Source organism: Microcebus murinus, chromosome 8 (assembly GCF_040939455.1).
Source record: "Microcebus murinus isolate Inina chromosome 8, M.murinus_Inina_mat1.0, whole genome shotgun sequence".
In the NCBI taxonomy this organism is placed as follows: Eukaryota; Metazoa; Chordata; class Mammalia; order Primates; family Cheirogaleidae; genus Microcebus; species Microcebus murinus.
The window spans coordinates 42551327-42572748 of NC_134111.1; the positions used below are offsets into that span (position 1 = coordinate 42551327).

At 34.7% G+C, this 21422-nt stretch overlaps 1 protein-coding gene and 1 long non-coding RNA gene across 3 annotated transcripts in view; one reads left to right on the forward strand and one right to left on the reverse strand.

The window, feature by feature from the left end:
- Positions 1–16723, forward strand: part of LOC105863207 (uncharacterized) — a 32664-nt gene extending 15941 nt beyond the window's left edge. The window contains exons 4-6 of the long non-coding RNA XR_002224262.2: positions 2098–2131; positions 4435–4544; positions 16638–16723. This is a non-coding gene — a long non-coding RNA (uncharacterized LOC105863207). The remainder of the gene's footprint in view (positions 1–2097; positions 2132–4434; positions 4545–16637) is intronic.
- KCNH7 (potassium voltage-gated channel subfamily H member 7) overlaps positions 1–21422 on the reverse strand; it is a 477996-nt gene that overhangs the window by 418317 nt on the left and 38257 nt on the right. The window lies entirely within an intron of this gene.

A 21422-nucleotide genomic window follows, 5' to 3' on the forward strand; every position in this document is an offset into this window, starting at 1 on the left:
AATAAATAAAAAGCTAATTAAATTGTCAAGTAACACAACCAACAAGTAGCACCTTGGCTTTAGCAGTCATCATTCTGCATTATGAGGGGCAGGGCTGTGTATATTTTTTCATCTTCTTATTATCAGTTCATGCACAGAAGCTGGCACAGGGTAGAAAATATTCTTGAATAAATAATCTCACAAGATTTTTCCCAACATGCAATTGATATTAAAAGATATATTTTATAACATGATTTAAAATCTTTCTTTCAAAATTATTAAATCATGTAAACAGAGTTCATAGAGAGTAAATGGGCACAATTCACAGATACCTCATTGTAAAACTTACATTTTAGATATTCACATTTCCAATTAGTCTATGCACTGTCAGACATCACAGCCTAACATGATATTCTGAGATAGAACTGACCCATGTCTACTCTAGTAAATTTATCCATGGGGCTATGTGCATTTACTGTTTGGTTTAGTTTTGACTCATTGAGCCTGCATATCTTAGTGAAGAGAACCTGAATATTTTTCTCTTTCTGGGAGGTTTGACTTTGTAAATCATTCATAACAAATTTGGTGAAACTCTGTTGTCATCTTCATTACTTATATCTACTCTTTAAATATGCAACTTATTTGGTTTTATTTTGCTGACAAAACTTAAGGAGGAAAATATTTTTTTCAAAAGTCATAAAGTGGATTTCAACATTAAGGAAAACAACAGCATTTAAACAAGTCTTAAAAAAGTCATATAAACACACGCAATATGGTAATTTTTTCCCCAACACTATCGATGTAAGACTGAGTTGCAATGTGTACTTCTTGATATAATATCTTCTGAATAATTGCTCACACACTGCTTTCCACTTCTTAATCCAAAAGCCATTTCATTTTTACCCACCCTCCACTAACCCACTTCTAATAGCATCTGTACTGTCTTGCGTTCTTAATGCCACCTGGTGGCAGACACTGCCTGAGCCAACCATGCTCCCTCAGGGGCCCTTCATTCTCAGAGAAATTTTGCTCAATTCATGTCATTGTTTTCCTTACTCTTGCTTTCAATAATCCTTTTCTCACAAGTACTCAGATATTCTTGTAACTCCTCTTCATCCTCCCTTCTCGACTGCCTTGATTTTCTCAAGGTACATGTCCATTTTTCTCCTTCACTCTGTTGCAATTATGAGTTTAAATAAAACCTTCTGATGCACAATTGATTGGTATATAAAGAGTGCTAATGGTACAACTGTATCCAACGAGGTGGAAAACTTAAATGATTTTCTTACGAATTCATTTGCTATGAAACAGCAAAATTAATTCTTTCTGTCTCCCTTCCTTGTTTCCAGAAAAGTAATTCCCTTACTTAGAGCTAACAATAGTTAGTAGAAATCCACAGGCCCATGATAGAAATATTATTTTCCTTCAAAAAAATTATAGCTTATTATTCATATCTTTCTGCGTCTTGTTTCATTTTCTTGATAATATATCTTGGTAATGTTTTCAGATAAGTACACAAATAGCTGCCTCGTTCATTTTAAGTACGGCATTGTATTTCACTGTAGGGGTATGCCATCATTTATACAACAAGTTCTGTATTGAAGAATTTTTAGGCTTTCTATTTCCTAATATTTTGCTATCATAAAAAAAAGAGATGCACTGAATAAGATTGTGTCAATGCTAGGATAGTTGCAAAATCATCATCTAAAACTAGACTCATTTAGTCCTAATGGTAGGGACAGAAAACATTAACATTTGGAGGTGAAATAAAAATAACAAACCAGCTCCCTAAATTTTGTGACAATATCCAAACACAATTTTCAGACTCTGCAAAATTACTTTTATTTACCCTCTTATGTTTTCTTAATTAAACTAATTGTTTTTATCAAGCATGGAGACACGTGGACCCCATTTCTAACCTTATGTAAAGTTATCTATGTGTAAAAGGTTTTAGAGTTCCATACAATTATCTTGCAACATTTGGGATAGAATGTATTTGTAAGTATGGGATTTCTTACAGTAGATATGATTTTAATTAGTTATTAAATGAAAAATCTTATAAATACTCAATTTGAAAAGTTCACTGCTTAGAATTAATATGATTTGTTTCCTTTTAAGGTTGGAAGAGTTGTATAATGACTACAATAAACTGGTAAGATGATGTCCTATATTCAATTACTGTCATTGTTTAATTAATTTAAGAGATAATTCAATGGAGATTATATCATATATTCATATTTCCAAACATGGCCATTTACACACACAATCTATACATTATAGACTCAGAATTTTATAGCTAAAATAGAGATTAAAGATACACAGTTTAAATGTCTCTTGAGGAAACTGAGAACTAGAGAGATGAGGTATTATATATAAGGTATATATTCACCTTTATAAATAATGATATTGATAATATAATAACATAGATTTAATATGAATTAGGTCTTCATTGTGCTAAATATTTTGTGTGTATTAGATCAGTTAATCTTCAGAAATGCCTTATTTGATAGAATTTATTGTTAACAATTATCATTATTTAGATTAATAGATGAAGCTAAGAGAAATACAAAAATTTTGCTGTGTCAGGCTGCAGTAAATAAGGCCAGAGATGGAATTTTGGTTGTTTCTTAACATTAATTCACATGCTTATTAAATACCTATGTTTACTAATTAAATCCCTATGTTTATTAGCTCTCAATATTATTTATGCATATTCTAGTGTCCTAGGAAAATAAGAACAATTAAACTTGCTGGAAGAAAATTAAGAAGACAAAAATTAGACTGAAAGTGGGAGAAAAATGAAGATAGGAGTATAAGGGAAGAGAGCAGCGGTATAATAAATAAGTAAAGGTGTTTTAGGATTTCATAATTTGTATTTTTTAAAGTACTTTCTGAGCATGGGGTCCATAAAGATTAGTGTCTACACAGTGAAATGTAAGAAATCTAGATATAGGTTTTGTATTTTCCTTCTCCTAAGTGTCTAAGCTCATGTCTTTAGATTTCAGGAGGATCGGTAAGAAAAGTAACCTATGCCAAGCTTCACAAGAAGAACAAATTTCTTAGTATGGTTGTGAAAATTTCCTTTTAGTGACTGGCTGTTTCAATACCCTGAAAGATAGAAATTATATAACTAGATAAATTCAGCAAATATTCCTCACATTGCTGGTCTCATCATCAGTGAGATGAAAATAAGAATGAAAAACTGACTGGAATTTAGGTTTTCCCAGTATTATTAATTTTGAAAAATGACATTTAAAATTAGTCCTTGAACTTATGACGCAGAGTCCATGCACAGTCCTTATGGATAGACCCAAACAATTTGTGACACCAATTCATTGAATATATTCAACAAATACTTGTGGAATTACCATTGGCTTGCCTACCCATAATGTGCCAGGCATAGCAATCAACAAAACATAGAAACTTCCTGCCCTTACTGGGCTTACCTTCTGGCATGGGAGAAAAGGTAGCACACAACATATGTATATATGGCACACATAATAAGTGGATAACAAGGTGGACAATGGAGAAAAAATAAATCAGGAAGGGTGAAAAGGGAGTCAGGGGCACAGTTTTAAATTAAATAGTCATGGAAGGCTTTTCCCAGAAGTTGACATTTGAAGAAAGACCAGAAAGGGGTGATGGAATGAATCATGTGCCTTTTTGGTAGGAAGGCATTCCAGGAACAGCAAGCGCACAGGCACTAAGGCAGAGCATGTCTGACATTTCCAAGGAAAAACGAGGGAGCCAGTGTTGCTGGAGCTGGGGGAGGGAGAGAAGGAAGGCAGGCAGAAAAGATCAGAGACAAAATGAAGGGTCTGATCTTCAAGACATCTTAGATCATTCTAAGGACTTTGGCTTTACAATGAGGGTAAAAAACAGGGCCACCTCAAGAGATTTAATGAAGGAGAGAAAACACCTACATAGCAAGAAAAGCAATGATTATGAATATGTCTCTATTGCATTATTCTGACAATAGGATAAAGTTAAATAGCTTTGAAAGGAAACTGACAGACCCTCACCAAAGCCATCAATGGAACAGGCATCAATAGCATCTATTATGGAATGTGTGGTGGTCTGCACAGTGCATCTGGTTAAGCTGGAATTATGTTTCCCCAAATCCCCTTCCTCATATTTGTGTCAGAACAAGTTGGCCAAAAGAGGAGCATGTGGGAGATTTGGGAGGTGAAAGTGGAGCAGTTATTAGTGGAGTAGTCATTAGTCTCTAAGGGTCATCACAACCAAACGTTGTAAAGGACAGGTTCAGCGATACCTGGTGGGTTCTAGATTCTCCTAACTATTCTCCACTATGCATGCAGCATCCTCTTGTTATCCAGCAGTGGTCAGGATATATTTGCCCATCTGATGCCTCAGCAAACTCTCTCTGAAGGAAAGACAATGTGAGACTAGACTGAATCAATATTTTTCATAAATTTATTTCGCCAATCCTTTTAGCAGTGTCTTGTAAAGATGACATCTCTAAGATGATGAATACAAAAGGATGTTGCCATTAAAACTCAGCATAGTTTCCATACCACCAAGTGCTTCACTGTGGAGCCACAAAGGTAAGAACACATCAGAAGCAATGGTTTCCTATAGACTCCACAGGAGTTTTCCTTGACAGACACACCCAGTAACTGGAAGTGCTTGATTTCTTAGATTGCTTCTCTGATGGTCCAACTATTATTTCTAAGCTTCCCTTTCATGGCTCCTTCCACTATTGTGTAACATCTAATTTCTATAATAAATTCCTTATCCCATGACACTCATTAGTGACTCTCCCCTGCCTGGCTCTGCCTGAAGCAGTCCATTTATAGAAAAAAACATCCATTTGCTTCAACATTTGATAAACTTGGCAAATATTTGCAAATTTGGAAAATTAGAAAACAAACCTACAGTCCTTTGTAGGACCTGTTTGGCTCCAGCTAACAATGTTTTGAGATGTTTTCAGGAAGGCTTTTCTGTAGCAGACGGAGTGTGCTTTCATTGCTTGCTCCAAGATTTAAGAATAACATTTAATCCCAATTTCTGCTTTCGAATGCTGTCAATTTGGAAAATGAGAGCAGATGTTGACAGAGATATATTTGCCCATCTGATGCCTCAGCGAACACTCTCTGAAGGAAAGACAATATGAGACTAGACTGAATCAATATTCCTTCATAAATTTATTTTGCCAGTCGTTTTAGTGATATCTTCTAAAGATGACATCTCTAAGATGATGAATATGAAAGGATGTTCCCATTAAAACTCAGCATGGTTTCCATACTTGAACACCCCAGCTTTAAACAAATAAACCCACATTAGAGATAATATTTCTGCATGTTTTAACTTGAAATGCAAATAAATTCTTGCTTTATTTATCAGTAATTTCTGACTTCAGGGTTTTGCCTTTCTAAATATATCAAGGCCATTATAGTGGCAGTTTACAGAGGTAATAACTGGTGTGGCCTAATAAAATATATGCCAATACCCTTTGAATAAAGCAAGTTGTGAGGAATTCTTATGATTCTTATTTAAGGAAAGCTCCCTTCTAATCTGGATTTACAGTGTGTTCTATAATCTAGTATTTGGATTTTGTGAAATACATAGTGTCTATAGAAAAGTGGTAGAAGTCTTCAGCAAAATAAAGATTACAAAAAAAAAAAAAAAAAAGACTTATGTTGCTTAATACTATTGTTCCAAAGTCAGCAATGATTTATTGAGCTCAAGTATGTTAGTGATTCCCTGGTACATTGTTTTAGTTAATCCTCCTGACCATCCTGTGGACTGGTTTTATAGAAGATGAAGTCTCTAAAAGTTTAAACAATTTTCCCACCTCCTTAGAGCCAGTGAGTAGCAGACCTACAGTGTTGACCCTGGCATATTGACTACCAGCTCATGTTCCTTCCTTTAACTTCTGTAATGTTAGCTATGGAAATAATAATACTGACATCAATATTTTATTTATTTCTCACTTAACCCTTACCAGAAATAAATTGAATCTCCTATCACCAATTATATAGCCAGTGACAAGAGCACTGAAGAATTAACTCCTTATTAAGTGGTTTTCTGTTAAATTTTATTTAAATTGTCTTCCTAATTTCATCAAGTAGTGGAAAGAGCTTAAGCCAGAGAACTCCAGATTTCAGCTCCACCATATGCAAACTTGGCAAATTTGGGCAAATTATTCCAAGCGTCATTGTCCTCATGCACAAATATAGCAAGATTTATTTTACCTGTAAGATACCAGTAATGATCAAATGTGGTAAGATATCAAATAAATGTTATATTTCCTTCCTTTCTAAAGATCTCAGAAGGTAGTGCTACTTTGGATACAGTGTTGTTTTGGATAATTTCAGCAATTTTTTAAGGGTAAAAGGAATCTTTGACAAAATTATTCCACATTAGCCACAGTAATATTTCAGAAGTTTTTAATAATATTTAGGATAAAGTCTGAATGAGTGGGAGTAATAATTATTTTTAACTACTGGTTAATCTCCACAGCAATTATGTCCAGCTCATAAAGGGTGGGCATAGGGGCTGAGGGAAGGGGAGAGATGGTGAAGTTATTTGGAGAGAGCCATAATTTCTTAAACCTCTGACAACTGGAACCCTCAATCTACCAGTAACAGTTGTTATGGGCCCAGAAAGGATGGTATTCAAAGATAGATCTGTACTATTTCCTAATTTTTAAATCTACTTAAAATGATATCTATAAATATATTTCACTTTTGAAAGAAAATATTGGCTTATCATGAAAGAGGATAAATCAAGAGACATCAATCTTTTTGATTGCTATGAATCACATTTAGCTAGAGATAAATACACCAGTTAGCAATGTCTGTTCTTAGGATTGATGGTCTTAAATATAGCCTCTAATAAAGCACTTGCTTTTCTATTCACTTCTTTCTATTCTATCATTATAGCTCTTGCATAGCATGTGGGTGTTTAGTATATCATGCCCATTTATTTTACATCAGAAGTTTTTCAACATTTCACTGACTTTACTGATTTATAATAATTTACTATTATTTAGATGTCCTGACTTACTTCATTGGACTTTTTTTTTGCAGTCACTCAAATCTAACTTGCTTTAAATATTCAAGTAAATGAATTACAAAGGAAGGATTTCTGTGGTGGTTTAGGTTTTATTTTCTTCTGGTTACCATTACTACTCCTTATTCAGGGTGCACGTGGATTTTCGTGTGTGTGTGTGTGTGTGTGTGTGTGTGTGTGTGTGTGTATGTGTATGGATATGGTGGATTTTTGTTTTATTGCTTTTGCTTGTTGGCTGTTTTGGGTTGTTTGGATTTCTTGGGGACAACTTTCTTGAGAAAGAGCCTAAGACAAGTGTTACTTAGAACCTCCTGAGAATGGGGACTGAGTTGTGACTACACCACTCTTACTGGATTATTATTTTTTCCAATTATTTAATTAATTCCCCTTTTCATAGTTCTGACAACCAGAACATAGTTCTGGGGTAAAACCAGTAATATGAGCCAACATTTAAGGAACACTTACTATGTGCCAGGTATGATTCTAAGAGCTTGACAAATATCAACTCCTCATTTCTATAACTCCATTATGGAGGCACTATTACCACCATTCTATAGACAAGAAAACAGGCATGGGGGTAAGTCACTTGTCCAAGGCCACACAATGAATAAGTCACAAAGCTAGAAACTAGCCCTGAAAATGTGGCTTGTAGAACTTGTGCTTCTATTAAAAAACAAAACAAATTTAAAAACTCACATGATGGTATAGATTATGTTTGAATAAATGTTGGTATAATATATTTGTAAATGTTTTGAAAAGTTTAAGTGTATTTAAACGAAAGTATTTTTGGATTATATTTTAAATTTAAGAAAACATTCTAAATATAAGCTACTGTCCAGGATAAGCACACTTAAGTTTATCAAACATGACCTATGTTAATTTTGGGAAATATCCAGATGCTCAACATTTTAAGCTGCATGATTTAAAAATAAATAAATAAATAAGAAGAGTCATACCATTAGCAAGATGTCAGAATTGGAGTTACTCCTCACAAAATTATTGATTTGAACAATCATACAGGACTTTTTGAAGGAATTTGTGAAAGTACCTTCACAAAATCTAAGGAACCCAAATGAGGAATTATAGCACTTAGGTGAAGCAAAGTAATAAAAAAAGATTCATTGAAGAGGATAGGAAGGACAATTTTATATTACCTGCACCAATCCCCTGCCAAACCCACACAGCACAACATGGAGAGAGACACCCTCCTCCTGGAGAAAGGACAATGAAGTGAGCAATGACTTCACATTGCATTCAAGCACCAGGCCCACCCCAATGAACCCTGATGTCAGGCTGGGCCCTGTGGACCTAGACACCAAGCCTGCCTTAATGCAAAGCTGGTTTGCATGGCCCCAGGATGTTGACTGGCACCCATGAACTCAGACTCCACGCCAGTGCCCACAGACCCAGGACCCAAGCCTTCCTCTCAGACTCATGCTCCAGGCCCACCTTGGTGCCAAGTCAGATCTTATGGCCCCAGGCTCTAGGTTGGCACCATGGACCCAGGCTCGAAGCCTACCCCAATGCAAAGCCCGCCACAGTGACCCCAGGCTCTGGACTGGCCCCTGTAGCTCCCGGGATCCAGGGCCACCCCTAAGGCAGATGGCTCCTGTGGTCCCAGGCACCAGGCAAGCATCTGTGGATTTAGGCTCCAGACTGGTATTCATGGACCCTGGACTCAGGTCCCAACCCATGATTATAGATACCAGGCCCATTTCTCTGTATTTAGGTACCAAGACTACTGTAGCAAACTGCAGTGCTAGGCTGGCACTCACAGACTCAGGACCAAGATTATCACATGGATCCATGCACTAGGCCCACCCCAGCACCACCCTAATCCCCAAAGACTCAGACTCAGGGCACAGCCAACACCAAGTCATATGTTGTGGACCCAGTTGCCAGGCCCAACCTTAGTGGATCCTAGTATCAGGCTGGCATCCACAGACCAAGGTTCCAGGTCCATCCATAAAGACCTAAGCTCCAGGACTACTCCAGTGAACCAAGACTCCAGGCCCACTTTTCCACTGACTCGGGTACCGCGTCAGCCCACCCAACGACTTAACAGGAAGCCCACTTGCAGACCATATAACTGGCCTACCCAGAATCTCTAGAAAGTCTGACTGTTGAAGGGCTTTCTCTGCTGAAGACAATCTATATAGTCTGGAAGCAGTGCCTGAATCTTCAAATACTCAGATACTAAGGCAAAAACAAAAGGGTCACTTATAATCAGGAAATTGAGACACCACCAAACAAAATAAAGCATTGGTAATATATCCTGAAGAAATGTAGATCTACAAACTGCATGATAAAAAATTCAAAATATATGAATGGTCCCTGACTTATGATTGTTTGACTTATGATTTTTCAATGTTATGATGGGTTTATGAGGAGATAATCACATAGTAAGTTGAGGCATGTCTAGACTTATAATGGTCCCATTTATGATATTTTTTACTTTTTAATGGATATATCAGGATATTAAATGTATTTACAACCTAAGATATTTTAAACTTATGTTTACTGGAACATAACCCCCTCATAAGTTGAGGAGCATCTACAATCATCTTAAAGAAGATCAATATGCTACAATAGAACAACTAAAAAAAATCATTAAAAAAATACATGAACAAAATTAGAAGTTTAACAAAGAGATAGAAACCATATAAAAGAACCAAACAGAAATTCTGGAGCTGAAAAACTCAATGGTTGGCTGAAAAATTCTACAGAGAGCTTCAAAATCATACTTAATCAAGCAGAAGAAAGAATTAGCAAGGCAAAGCCAGGTCATTTGAAATGATCTAATCTGAGGAACAGAAATAAAGAAAAATAAGAAAAAAGAGTGAAGAAATGGGATGTCATCGAATGAACCAATTTATGCATTATGTAAGTCCAAGAAGGAGCAGAGAAAGAGAAACGGCGGGGCAAGCAGAATGCTTACTTTAAGAAATAATGACAAAAAATTTTCCAAATCTGGAGAGGGAGATGAACATCCACATCTATGAATTTCAAAAAACCCAAATAGATCAAACATAAAGAGATCTTCAACAAGACATATTAAAATCAAATTCCCAAAAGTCAAAGACAGAGAATTTTTAAAGTAAGATTAAAAGCAATCTATCACATACAAAGGAACCTTAATAAGACTATTAGCAGATTTCACAGGAGAAAACTACAGGACAGAAAAGAGTGGGATGATATAGTCAGGTGCTGAAATAAGAAAACTTCCAACCAAGGACATTCTCCAAACAACAACCAATGCTGCAGAAGTGTCCTTCAGAAATGAAAGAGAAATACTTTCCCATACATAATAAGAAAGCTGAGGGAGTTCATCACCACAAGAATTTCCTTAGAAGAAATACTAAAGGGAGTTCTTCAAGTTGAAATAAAAGCAGGCTAACAGTATGAAAACATATTAAAGTGTTAAACTAACTGTAATGGTAAGAATATAGTCAAATTCAGAATACTTTAATACTGTCATGGTGTTATGTAGATTACTTTTAACTCTACTATAAAAGTTAAAGGATAAAAGTATTAAAAATAACTATGTCCACCATAATTTGTTAATGGATACATAATATAAAACAATGTAAATTGTGACATCAATAACATAAAATGTGAGAGAAGGAGAAGTTAAAGTGTAGGGTTTATGTATGTGATTAAATTTGAGTTGATATCAGCTTAATATAGACTATTATAACTATAAGATGTTTTATGTAAGATTAATGATAAGGATAAGGAAAAAACCTGTAGTAGATTAACAAAAGCAGTGAAAAGAATTAAAGTGTACCATTACAAAAAAATCATCAAATCACAAAGCAAGGCAGCATAAGAGATAGGAAGGAACAGAGGAACTATAACAGTCAAAATATAACTAACAAATGGCAACTATAAATTCTTACCTATCAATAATTTCTTTAAATGTAAATGAATTAAACTTTCCAATCAAAAGACATAGAGTGGCTGTATGGATTGGGGAAAACACAAACAAACAAGACTCAACTATTTGCTGCTTATAATAAACTCATTTTTGTTTTAAAGACACATATTTTAGAAGTAAAGAGATGGAAAAGAATATTCTATGCAAATAATAATCAAAAAGAGGACAGTAGTGGCTATACTTAGACAAAATATATTTTAGCATAAACCTTTCATAAGAGATGAAGAAAGTCATTATACAATGATAAAGGGATCAATTCATCAAGGGGATATAAAAATGTAAATATATATGAACACAACATTGGAGCACCTAAGTATATAAAGCAAATATTAACAGAACCAAAGGGAGAAATAGACAATACAACAATAGCAGAGATCTTTAATATCATACTTTCAACAATGGACAGATCATCCAAACAAAAGAAAAAGAAAAAGGAAATATTAGACTTGAGCTACTTTATAGACCAAATAGACATAGTAGACATATATGGAACATTCTATTCAACCATACCTGAAGATAAATTCTTCACAAGCATACATGGAACATTTTCCAGGACATATCATATATTAGAACACAAGTCTTAACAAATTAAAAAAGATTGAAATCATATCAAATTTCTTTCCCTACCAAAATGGTATGAGATTAGGAATCAATTAACCAGAAGAAAATGGAAAACTTCACAAATATGTAGAAATTAAACAACACATTTCCGAATAGTCAAAGGGTCAAAAAAGTAATCACAAGATAAATTTTAAAAATTTTGAGGTAAACAAAAATGGAAATACAACATTCCAAAATTTATGAGATGTAGCAAAACCAGTTCTGAGAGGGAAGTTTATAGTGATAAACATCCAGATTAAGAAAAAAGAAATATCTCAGATAAATAACCTAACTTTACACCTCAAGGAACTAGAAAAAGAATGAAATAAGCCTAATATTAAGAGAAGAAATGAAATAAAAAATGTTAGAGCAGAAATAAATGAAATAGAGCCTATAAAAACAATAAAAAAATCAATGAAACTAGGAGTTGGTTTTTCAAAAGGTAAATGAGGCCGGGCGCGGTGGCTCACGCCTGTAATCCTAGCACTCTGGGAGGCCGAGGCGGGCGGATTGCTCAAGGTCAGGAGTTCAAAACCAGCCTGAGCGAGACCCGTCTCTACCATAAAAATAGAAAGAAATTAATTGGCCAACTAATATATATAATATAAAAATCAGCCGGGCATGGTGGCGCGTGCCTGTAGTCCCAGCTACTCGGGAGGCTGAGGCAGGAGGATCGCTTGAGCCCAGGAGTTTGAGGTTGCTGTGAGCTAGGCTGACGCCACGGCACTCACTCTAGCCTAGGCAAGAAAGTGAGACTCTGTCTCAAAAAAAAAAAAAAAAAAAAAGGTAAATGAAATTCACAAACCTAACTAGATTTAATGTAATCTAGATCTAACATACAGCATAGTACAATTGTTAACACTACATTATGTACTTAAAATTGGCTAAAAGAACAGTTAACTAGATTAAATTTTTTAAAAAAGAAAGAAGACTCAAATAAATGAAATAAGAAAAGAAAAAGGAGGCATTACTACTGATATCACAGCAATACAAAGGATCATAGGAGATTATTACATGTAATAATATACCAACAACTTGTATAACTTAGAAGAAACACTAAATTTCTAGAAAGATACATTAAACAAGATTGAATCGTGAAAAAATAGAAAATCTAAACAGACCAATAACAAAGGAAGGAAGTTGAAGTGGTAACCAAAAATCTTCCATCAAAGAAAAACCCAGGAATTAACGGCTTCACTGGTGAATTCTATAACACACATTTGGAAGAGAATTAATACAAATCCTTTCAGACTCTTTCAAAAAAAATAAAGTAAAAGGAATATTTCCAAACTCATTTTACAAGGTCAGTACTACCCTGATAAAGCCAGACAAGGACACTATACATATTAATAAACAAAATTATAAACCAATACCTCTGATGAACACAGGTGCAAAAATTCTAAACAAAATACTAGCAAACTAAATTGAGCAGCCCATTAAGAGGATCATACATCATAGACAAGTGAGATTCATCCCGAGATGCAAGGATGGTTCAAAATCAAAAAATCACAAATCAAAAAATACGATATGCCATATTAACAAAATGAAGGAAAAGAATCATATGATCATCTCAATAATGCACAGAAAGCTTTTGACACGATGCAACATCCTTTCATGATAAGAATTCTCAACAAATTAAGTAGAGAAAGATTGTACCTCAACATAACAAAGGCCATATATGACAAATACACACCTAAATCATACTCAATGGTGAAATGCTGAAAGCTTTTTCTCTAAAACCAGGAACAAGACAAAGATGCCCACTCTCACCCCGTCTAGTCAGCATTAGTACTGGAAGTCTTAGGCAGAGATATTAGGCAAGAAAAAAAAATAAGACACATTCAAATCAAAAGGGAAGAAGTTAAATCACCTCTATTTGTAGATGGTGCACAATCTTACGTAAAGAACACCCTAAAAACTCCACCAAAAGTCTGTTACAACTAATAAACAAATTTAGTAAAGTCTCAGAATAAAAAAAAGTCAACATACCAAAATCAGTTGCATTTCTTTCATACACTAACAAGAAACTATCCAAAAAGGAAATTAAGAAAACAATCTCATTTACAATAGCTTCAAAAATATAATTAGGAATAAATTTAACCAAAGGATGAAAGATTTATATACTAAAAAACATAAAGCACTGATTAAACAAACTGAAGATGATAAAGATAAATGGAAAGATATCCCATGTTTGTGAATCTAAGAAGTTAATATTGTCAAAATGTCCATACTACTCAAAATTACCTATAGATTCAAAGTAATCCCTATCTAAAAAGTCAAATTCATAGAAATGAGAATAGAATGGTGGTTGCCAGGGGCTAGTGGTTGGGCCAAATGGGGTGATGCTGGTCAAAAGGTAGAAAGTTTCAATTATGCAGGAGGAATAAGTTTTGGAGTTCTAATACACAGCATGGTACTATTGTTAACAATACTGTATGTGTACTTGAAATTTACTAAGAGAGTAGATCTCAAATATTCTTACCACATGCACAAAGGTTACTATGTAAGATAATAGATAATAGTTAATTATCTTGATTGTGGTGATCATTTCACAATGAGTATATATATCAACACATCATGTTGCACACCTTAAATATATGCAATATTCATTTGTCAATTATTCTTCAAGAAAGCTAGAAAAATAAAGAAATACATAAATAAAATTTATTTGTTTCTCATTCAGAATTTTGTAAGAATATTTCCAGAACTTTCTTTACATTTTAGTCTTCATATTTAACTAGAACTTCTGTGGTAAACTCAAAAAATAAAAATAGGTAGGTAAGTATATGGAGGAAAGAAAGAAGAAAAAGGAAGGAAGGAATAAAAAGAAAGAGAGAGAGAGGAAGGGAAGGAAGGAGGAAAGGAAAGAGAAAGCGAGGGAGGAAAGGGATTTCATAATCTATGTGCCAGGAACTAACTCAGATGTATCATATACCTAATATCTGAGCATGCAATACACTTTCTGTTCTTGCTCATAAGAAATAGGTGTGCTACTGATGGCATTACTTTTCCCTCATCAAGCAACTCCACTCAGTCCTGGGTTACAAAAAGATGCTGAAAACATTGGAGAAACTATTAGAGCTATGCCTTCTGTACATTCATCTACACATTGACTGACAGAATAAGCTCCGCAAATATTTAACAATCACTGTCCTTATAGTGTCTACTCCTCTTTTTCTCTTATACATATGTTCTTTTTTTTTATTTCAGCATATTACAGGGAAACAAATGTTTATGTTACGTATATTGCGTTTGCCCCACCTGAGTCAGAGTTTCAAGCATGTCCATACCCCAGATGGTACGCACCACACCCATTAGGTGTGAATATACCCATCCTCTCCTCCCCCCCATCTGCCCAACACCCAATGTATGTTACTACTCTATGTGCACCTAAGTGTTGCAGTTATACTCTTATACTCTTAAGCTTATTCCTATTGCCCACATGAGAAAAGAGTCTCAGAGAGGTTTCACTCGATTGAATTGCTTGAAGTTGCCTTGCTAATTAGGCTTACTAAACCAATATTTATTGTATCATTTATATGTTCCTATTATTAATATGTGATAATGTCTCCCAAAAAGGGCAAACTTCAACCTATAATATGGTTTAGGTCCTAGAAGAATTTAACATAGAAAAATGACCTTATTAATATGTATAGAAACACATTAATTTTATTTCTTGATACCATTCAATTTTAATAATTTTAAAAGTTCTGGTATATGACCTTGAGTAAAATACATATCAGAGCTAGTGAAATTACACTATGTATTTCTTTCTTTTTATCTATTCATTGCATGCTTAACTATCTTGCCATTTGGTCAGTAATTAAGAACCTGCTTTAGTTTTTATATCATTACAATGAATAAGTCACCACAAAATCTATATTCTTAGTTAACTCATTTCATAGATACAAAGGGACTCATTAATTAGTTATATATTAAGGTTTGCCTGGCATATTGTCAATAATTTAATGTTATTGTTAAATGATTCAGTAATTAGAAAATGAAATTTCTCGCTGTTAAAATCTTCTTATCATTACCAAATTCAGTAGATAAATTATAATAAAATTATTTCAAACTTTATACTTTCAGAAGAGTTTGATAGTGAAAGGGTACAAAGAAGGGTAAGGATGGAGGAAGCAGCAACAAATGAGGAATCTAGACTACACTGGTGAAAGTCAAATTTCCTTTTCATTTTAGTGATACCCCCTTTTTTAAGGGACAGCCAGTTCAGATAGAGCTCCTCTGGTTGGAGTAGCACAAAGTCTGTCCAGAGGGTACCCCCTTTTTGGCACCTAGCAGCTCTTCAGCACCATTCCCAGAACTCACACTTCAATATTCACTGACCATTATTATTTCTGAAAATCTACAATTCCAAATCCAGCAAATGAGAAAAATGTCGAGGAAGCTGTGAAGAAAGTCCTCACCTGCATTCAGATTCTGACACTGAGGGTTCCTCTGGTCATATTGAGAAGGCATCATAACCTTCTCTGTAAATCAGAGACCATTTCTCTTCATCTTCTCTTGAGCTACACCCAACATAGTAGTGTACATATGCAGGATTCAATAAACAATTTAAGATAATTGTGAACCCCTTGCTCTGACTGGTACCATTTCTACAGCTAGAGAGGAAAGTACCCTCTGTCCTTCCTATAAGCAAATCTAACACCACAGGATCATGAATTTTCTCTGGATATAGAAGCACAAGCAGATGTCTTTTACTCTTTTGAAGTGAAGGGAGAAAGAGTAGAATAAGTGAACAAAGAAGAGCACAGAGAAAGATGCCACCTTAAAATATAAATCTGATGACAAGTAAAACCAGGCCCAAGGAACAAATATAAAAGAAAGTTGAAATTCTAGAATAAGTCTGTATCTATGTCATGCTTAAATGAAACATCATTGTTATATAACATCAATGACCCCCTAAAAAAGAGCAAGGGCGCTGGGATTGGAGAAGCCCAGGTCTGAATCTCATATCTACCATTGAACAGCTGCATGGCATTGGGAAATTTACTTTGTTTTTCTAAACATTATTTTTCTTATCTGTGAAATGTGCATAACAATCTGAACCCGAAGAGTTTCTTGACAGAATCGAATGTGACAATATAGATAAGGGGCCAGGACAAAACCCAGCACCTAAACGACTACAAGCCAGCCAACACTGTTTATAAGGAGAACTTCCCATTGAAACTGAAGGAATCAGTGTCTATGAGGACTGTAAGATTCTATCCAGTGAGATGCTGAACCATCTACCTCAGGTAAGCTTAGTGGGCTCAAGTACTTCATTAACAATAGCAAGTTTACATGTTCTCTGCTCATGTAATCCAGGTGACATAATTGTTCTGATGTCCTGCACTGCCCACTTTGTCTTAGACAATGCAAAATATATTATTTTACAGTTCTTATCAGGAAAATATTTCAGAGGACAGGTACTATCTGTGGTTTCTTAGCAACAGCAGCTATGCACAACATCATCTGTATTATGCCTAGCTTAGTGCATATGTAAACATTTAATAAATCACAGTTCCTGTGCACTAGCAACTACAGGATATCTGTAAGAGAGCTGTAGATTCAATAAAACACGCCGTGTTCATGTTTGTTTGATAGCCATTACTTGGGTCTTTAAAAAAAAACCTGTTTTTGTTTAATCTTGCCTTAATTTTAAATTCTGAATCTTTTTGTGTGTAATACTGCAACAGGACAAGAAAGGCTAAGAAAAATCTCTTTTCACCATATTTAATTTTATTCCAATTATATAGGTAGCCTTCCAAATGTAAAGCTCTGAGATAAGTGTCATGAGGATACACAGATATGTAAGATACAGTTCCACCTAGGGCTGCAATCTAGCTGAAGGATGGTGGGGCAATGTGGCAAGTACATAACTCACTCTGTTATGAGGCATAATATGGTAAATCCTCATCTATTGGGACTGCAGAAGTTTGACAAACTCTAATCTCTCATAGGCTGTGGCCAGCAATGACTGTAACCCTTTGCTCCAAACTTGGGTTTGGCATCAGAAATCTTCTCAACATGGTGTTCTTTCAAGCTCATAATGTTTGATGAGAGTCAGTAATCTGTTTAGCATCTCTGGATTATGGCATTGTTGTTTCTTGTTGAAAAACATGTTTCCTGAGAGAACTGATCTATTCATTAGTAGCTATTAGGATGGTAACATTTCTTATCAGAACAGGGAAATCTAACATTACCTGGTAGAAAACCAGAGTTGTCATACGGATGAAAAAGTCACATATATTCAGGGGCCAAGTTGTTATTATAAATGAGTATGATGGTCTAGATGTGGAAGTGGACTAGTTGGATGTGGAAGTTAGGACTAGTTGGACCTAAGGCAATCGGAGAACACAAATTTAGCATTCTAAAAACAATGTATAACCACAATAAAGGAATTGTTGGACTATTTTTGACTCATGGGCCATGGTTTGCAAACCCCTACTCTGTGACATAAATGCTAAAGGTATGAAATGAGGTTGTCCCTGCAGATCTTCAAACGCTATAGATGTATAGCATGGTGGGCAGCACTAATCTGCTGGGTGCCCTTAGGAGAGCTCTAAGCACCAGAAGCAAGTTCTCCATTCTTCCCTAGGTAGGCCTGACTACACCAGGTCTCATAACTGCAGGTAGAGGCAGAGTCACATCTCTGAAAATACAGCAAAGTTTAGAGGAATACAGCATAAATTCATGCAAATTAATCAAGTGCATAACATTAAGAAGCTGGAATTTTGACTTTGTTGCATTTGCTGTTTATAGTGGCCCATTTCTAAATTAAAAGAAAGACTATTTCTGAACTTTCTTTAACACTTGATAAAATTAAGAAAAGTGTGGATAATGACAAGAACAATAATAGTATTTGTAATGTGAGTTCAGGCCATCTTTAAAGAAATATAAATATATCTGCTTTCAGTAAATGAAAAACAAAGGTTAAAAGCTATGTCCTCCTGTGTCTGCTAGATACTATATCTAGGTATAGATAGTTTATACCCCTTTCCCATTTCTGTTAGCGGAAACCTCTTTCCTAGAAACAGACTATTTTAAGAAAAAAATAAAAGTAATTGGCCCCAAGACTTTTTAAAATTTACAATTTTATTCCTTGTGAATTTGCTGTCTTAGAAAATTGCTGTAGCTAATACTTTTGAAAAAAAAATTTAAACAAAAATTTTGCCAAAACTCTGGCCTGTATTATAATATGGTAGGATTCTTAAGAGACACACATGAATTTTAGAAAATTATACACAGATATCTCAAAATCTTCATTACACATTTTACTGTATTGTATGATGGAATCTTGAACAAACCTTAAGGACTCATTTTCTGAGAATGTTCATGTTTTCCTAGTCCAGGAATATTGGTGACAAACCTAGTTCAAATGCATTATTGGTGAAATTTTGGCTTAAATCAAAATATATATAAATATTGGCCAGCAATATATACTAATGCCTTATATCTTTGTTTAATTCTGTCACTGCCATAAAAAACATAAGCAGTATAAATAAATCAATCTTTCAAAATGTTTTTTTAAAATATTGCCTGAAAAGTATGCTTCTTTTGGCCAAGGACAGTGGCTCAGAGCTATAATTCCAGTACTTTGGCAGGTCAAGGCCGGGGGATCAGTTGAGGCCAGGAGTTTGAAATCAGCCTGGGCAACATAGCTAGACCCTACCTGTACAAAAAAAAAAAATTAAAAATTAGCAAGGTATGGTGGTGTGAGCCTGTAGTACCAGCTACTCAGGAGGCTGAGACAGGAGGATAGCTTGAGCCCAGGAGTTTGAGGTTGCAGTAAGCTGTGATGATATGCTCCAGCCTGGATGAGAGAGTGAGACCCTGTCTCAAAAATAAAACTACGTCCTCTTTAAGATTCAGAAATAGAAAAATGTTCCACAGAAGGTGTTAATAGAAGAGCTATAACAAAATTTTTACATTACATTTTTTTTTTCTTTATCAGTTGTGAGATGTGTACCAGGCACTACACTATGAAGGAAAAGTGGTCCCACCTGTAAGGAGTTCCCAATTCAATAAGGAAGATACAAAATAAATAGTAATTACAAAGTTGTTGTGATAGACCAGATATCCTGATTCATCTAACACACCATGCATTTTAGATCCATTGCTTACTTTGCAACATTCCTAGACAAACTCTGAATGGCCATTTGGGATTAATACTAATAGATTCTTGGTTTGCTTTAAAAAAAAAAAAAATACCTGATCCTTAACCATCACTGGAGGATTCCTATATCTCAAACTGGATAGATACAAAAATATTGAAGCTCAGACTCGGGCAGGGGCGATGGCAATATATGTAACCTAATCATCTGTCCCCCTGTAATGTGCTGAAAAAAATAAAATAAAATAAAATAAAAATCAACTGTCTCTAATTCAGCAAAAATACAACTAAAAGAAATGGGACTAGGAGAAGATATTTGGAAAGATGTTCTTGCTAAAAATTTTCAGTTTCATCTTCAAAATGTAACAGTGAGTTGACTTTTAATGCTTTGTTGTTGGTTTTCATTGATGGATTCTATAAGAAATGACCCCACTTGCCAGGGTTGCTGTTTGAAAAGAGCCAATTATAATTCTATCACCAAAAACCCTCTGTGTGAAGTCACACTTGAGAAATATCTTTTGTTTTTTAAGTACTAGGGAAAGCTTTGCTTCCTCTTAGAAACAGACGTTTTCTCCTTTTTAACTGGCTTTTTCTACATTTTCCTTAAGCTGTCAAGAAATTCAGAGCCAAATTCAATACTTAAATATAGCAATTGTGGGGTCTGAATGGTCTATATATTGTGTTTAATTTTTTTCTCCCTGAATTTTCTATTTAATTTATATTTCTTCCTGTTTAAGTTTTTGGAAAAATATTTTACTGTTGAATTGCATGCATCTTTGCTAAAGCGGTTATATATTCATCATGGAATGACATGGAGCATAAGTAATAATCAATAAATTAATGTTCTTTAAAGGTGAGGTGAACATTGATATTATCAATCATTATAAGTCACATTTTAAATTTTTAGAAGACTGCTTTGTGTGTCATTGCAGTTATAAGTAATCCTTCATATTTTATCAAATTGTTCTGTTCAAAAAATATCTTATGCTCAAAAAATTAGAATTTATTGAAAATCATATTTAAGAAAATATAAATGATCAACCTCCGCTTTTTGTTTAATACTAGAATATTTTAGGCTAAAAGGACATCGAGGGCCAAATTTCAACCAATTTGCGAATCATAGCAAAACACAGGTGCCACCAGGACAAACTGCTGTCATGCAAAAGGACATTTTCATTTTTGGCGAAACAATTTGCGTGCCCGGTTCTTATTTCAAAGCCTTAGAAAGTCCAAGGCATCATCAATTATACATTTGTCTTTTCTGTCAGTATAAGAGAGGGGCTTTGCATCATAAATATAAAGGATGTTGTTTCATACACTTACACACACACAACGAATAGTTACTCAGAATGGATGGGGGCGGGGAACAATTCAAAGCCCAGGAATACAAAATATAAATATTCATACATTATATTTTATAAGAAAAATAGATTTCTTATCAACTTGCCACCACAACAAACAATGGCTGTCCCATTGGTAGATCCTGAGGGCATCCACTGAGCCTTCCGAAACAGAAAGAAGGACTGATGGTGAGAGAACTTAAACTAGTTTAGAAAAATGGCCACGTGTCGCAATGTAGAAAAGGAAAGTAAATAGCTTTTCAAGGACTTTTTGCCAAGTCACTTTTACTGAAAGTGATGTACAACGTCAGTATTTTTAAATTTTTATTGAGCATACTTACCACTGACATTAATTTGTTTGTTTTTTCACCCATTATCTCCATCTTTAAAAATTTTGATTAAAAGAGTTTAACCTCAG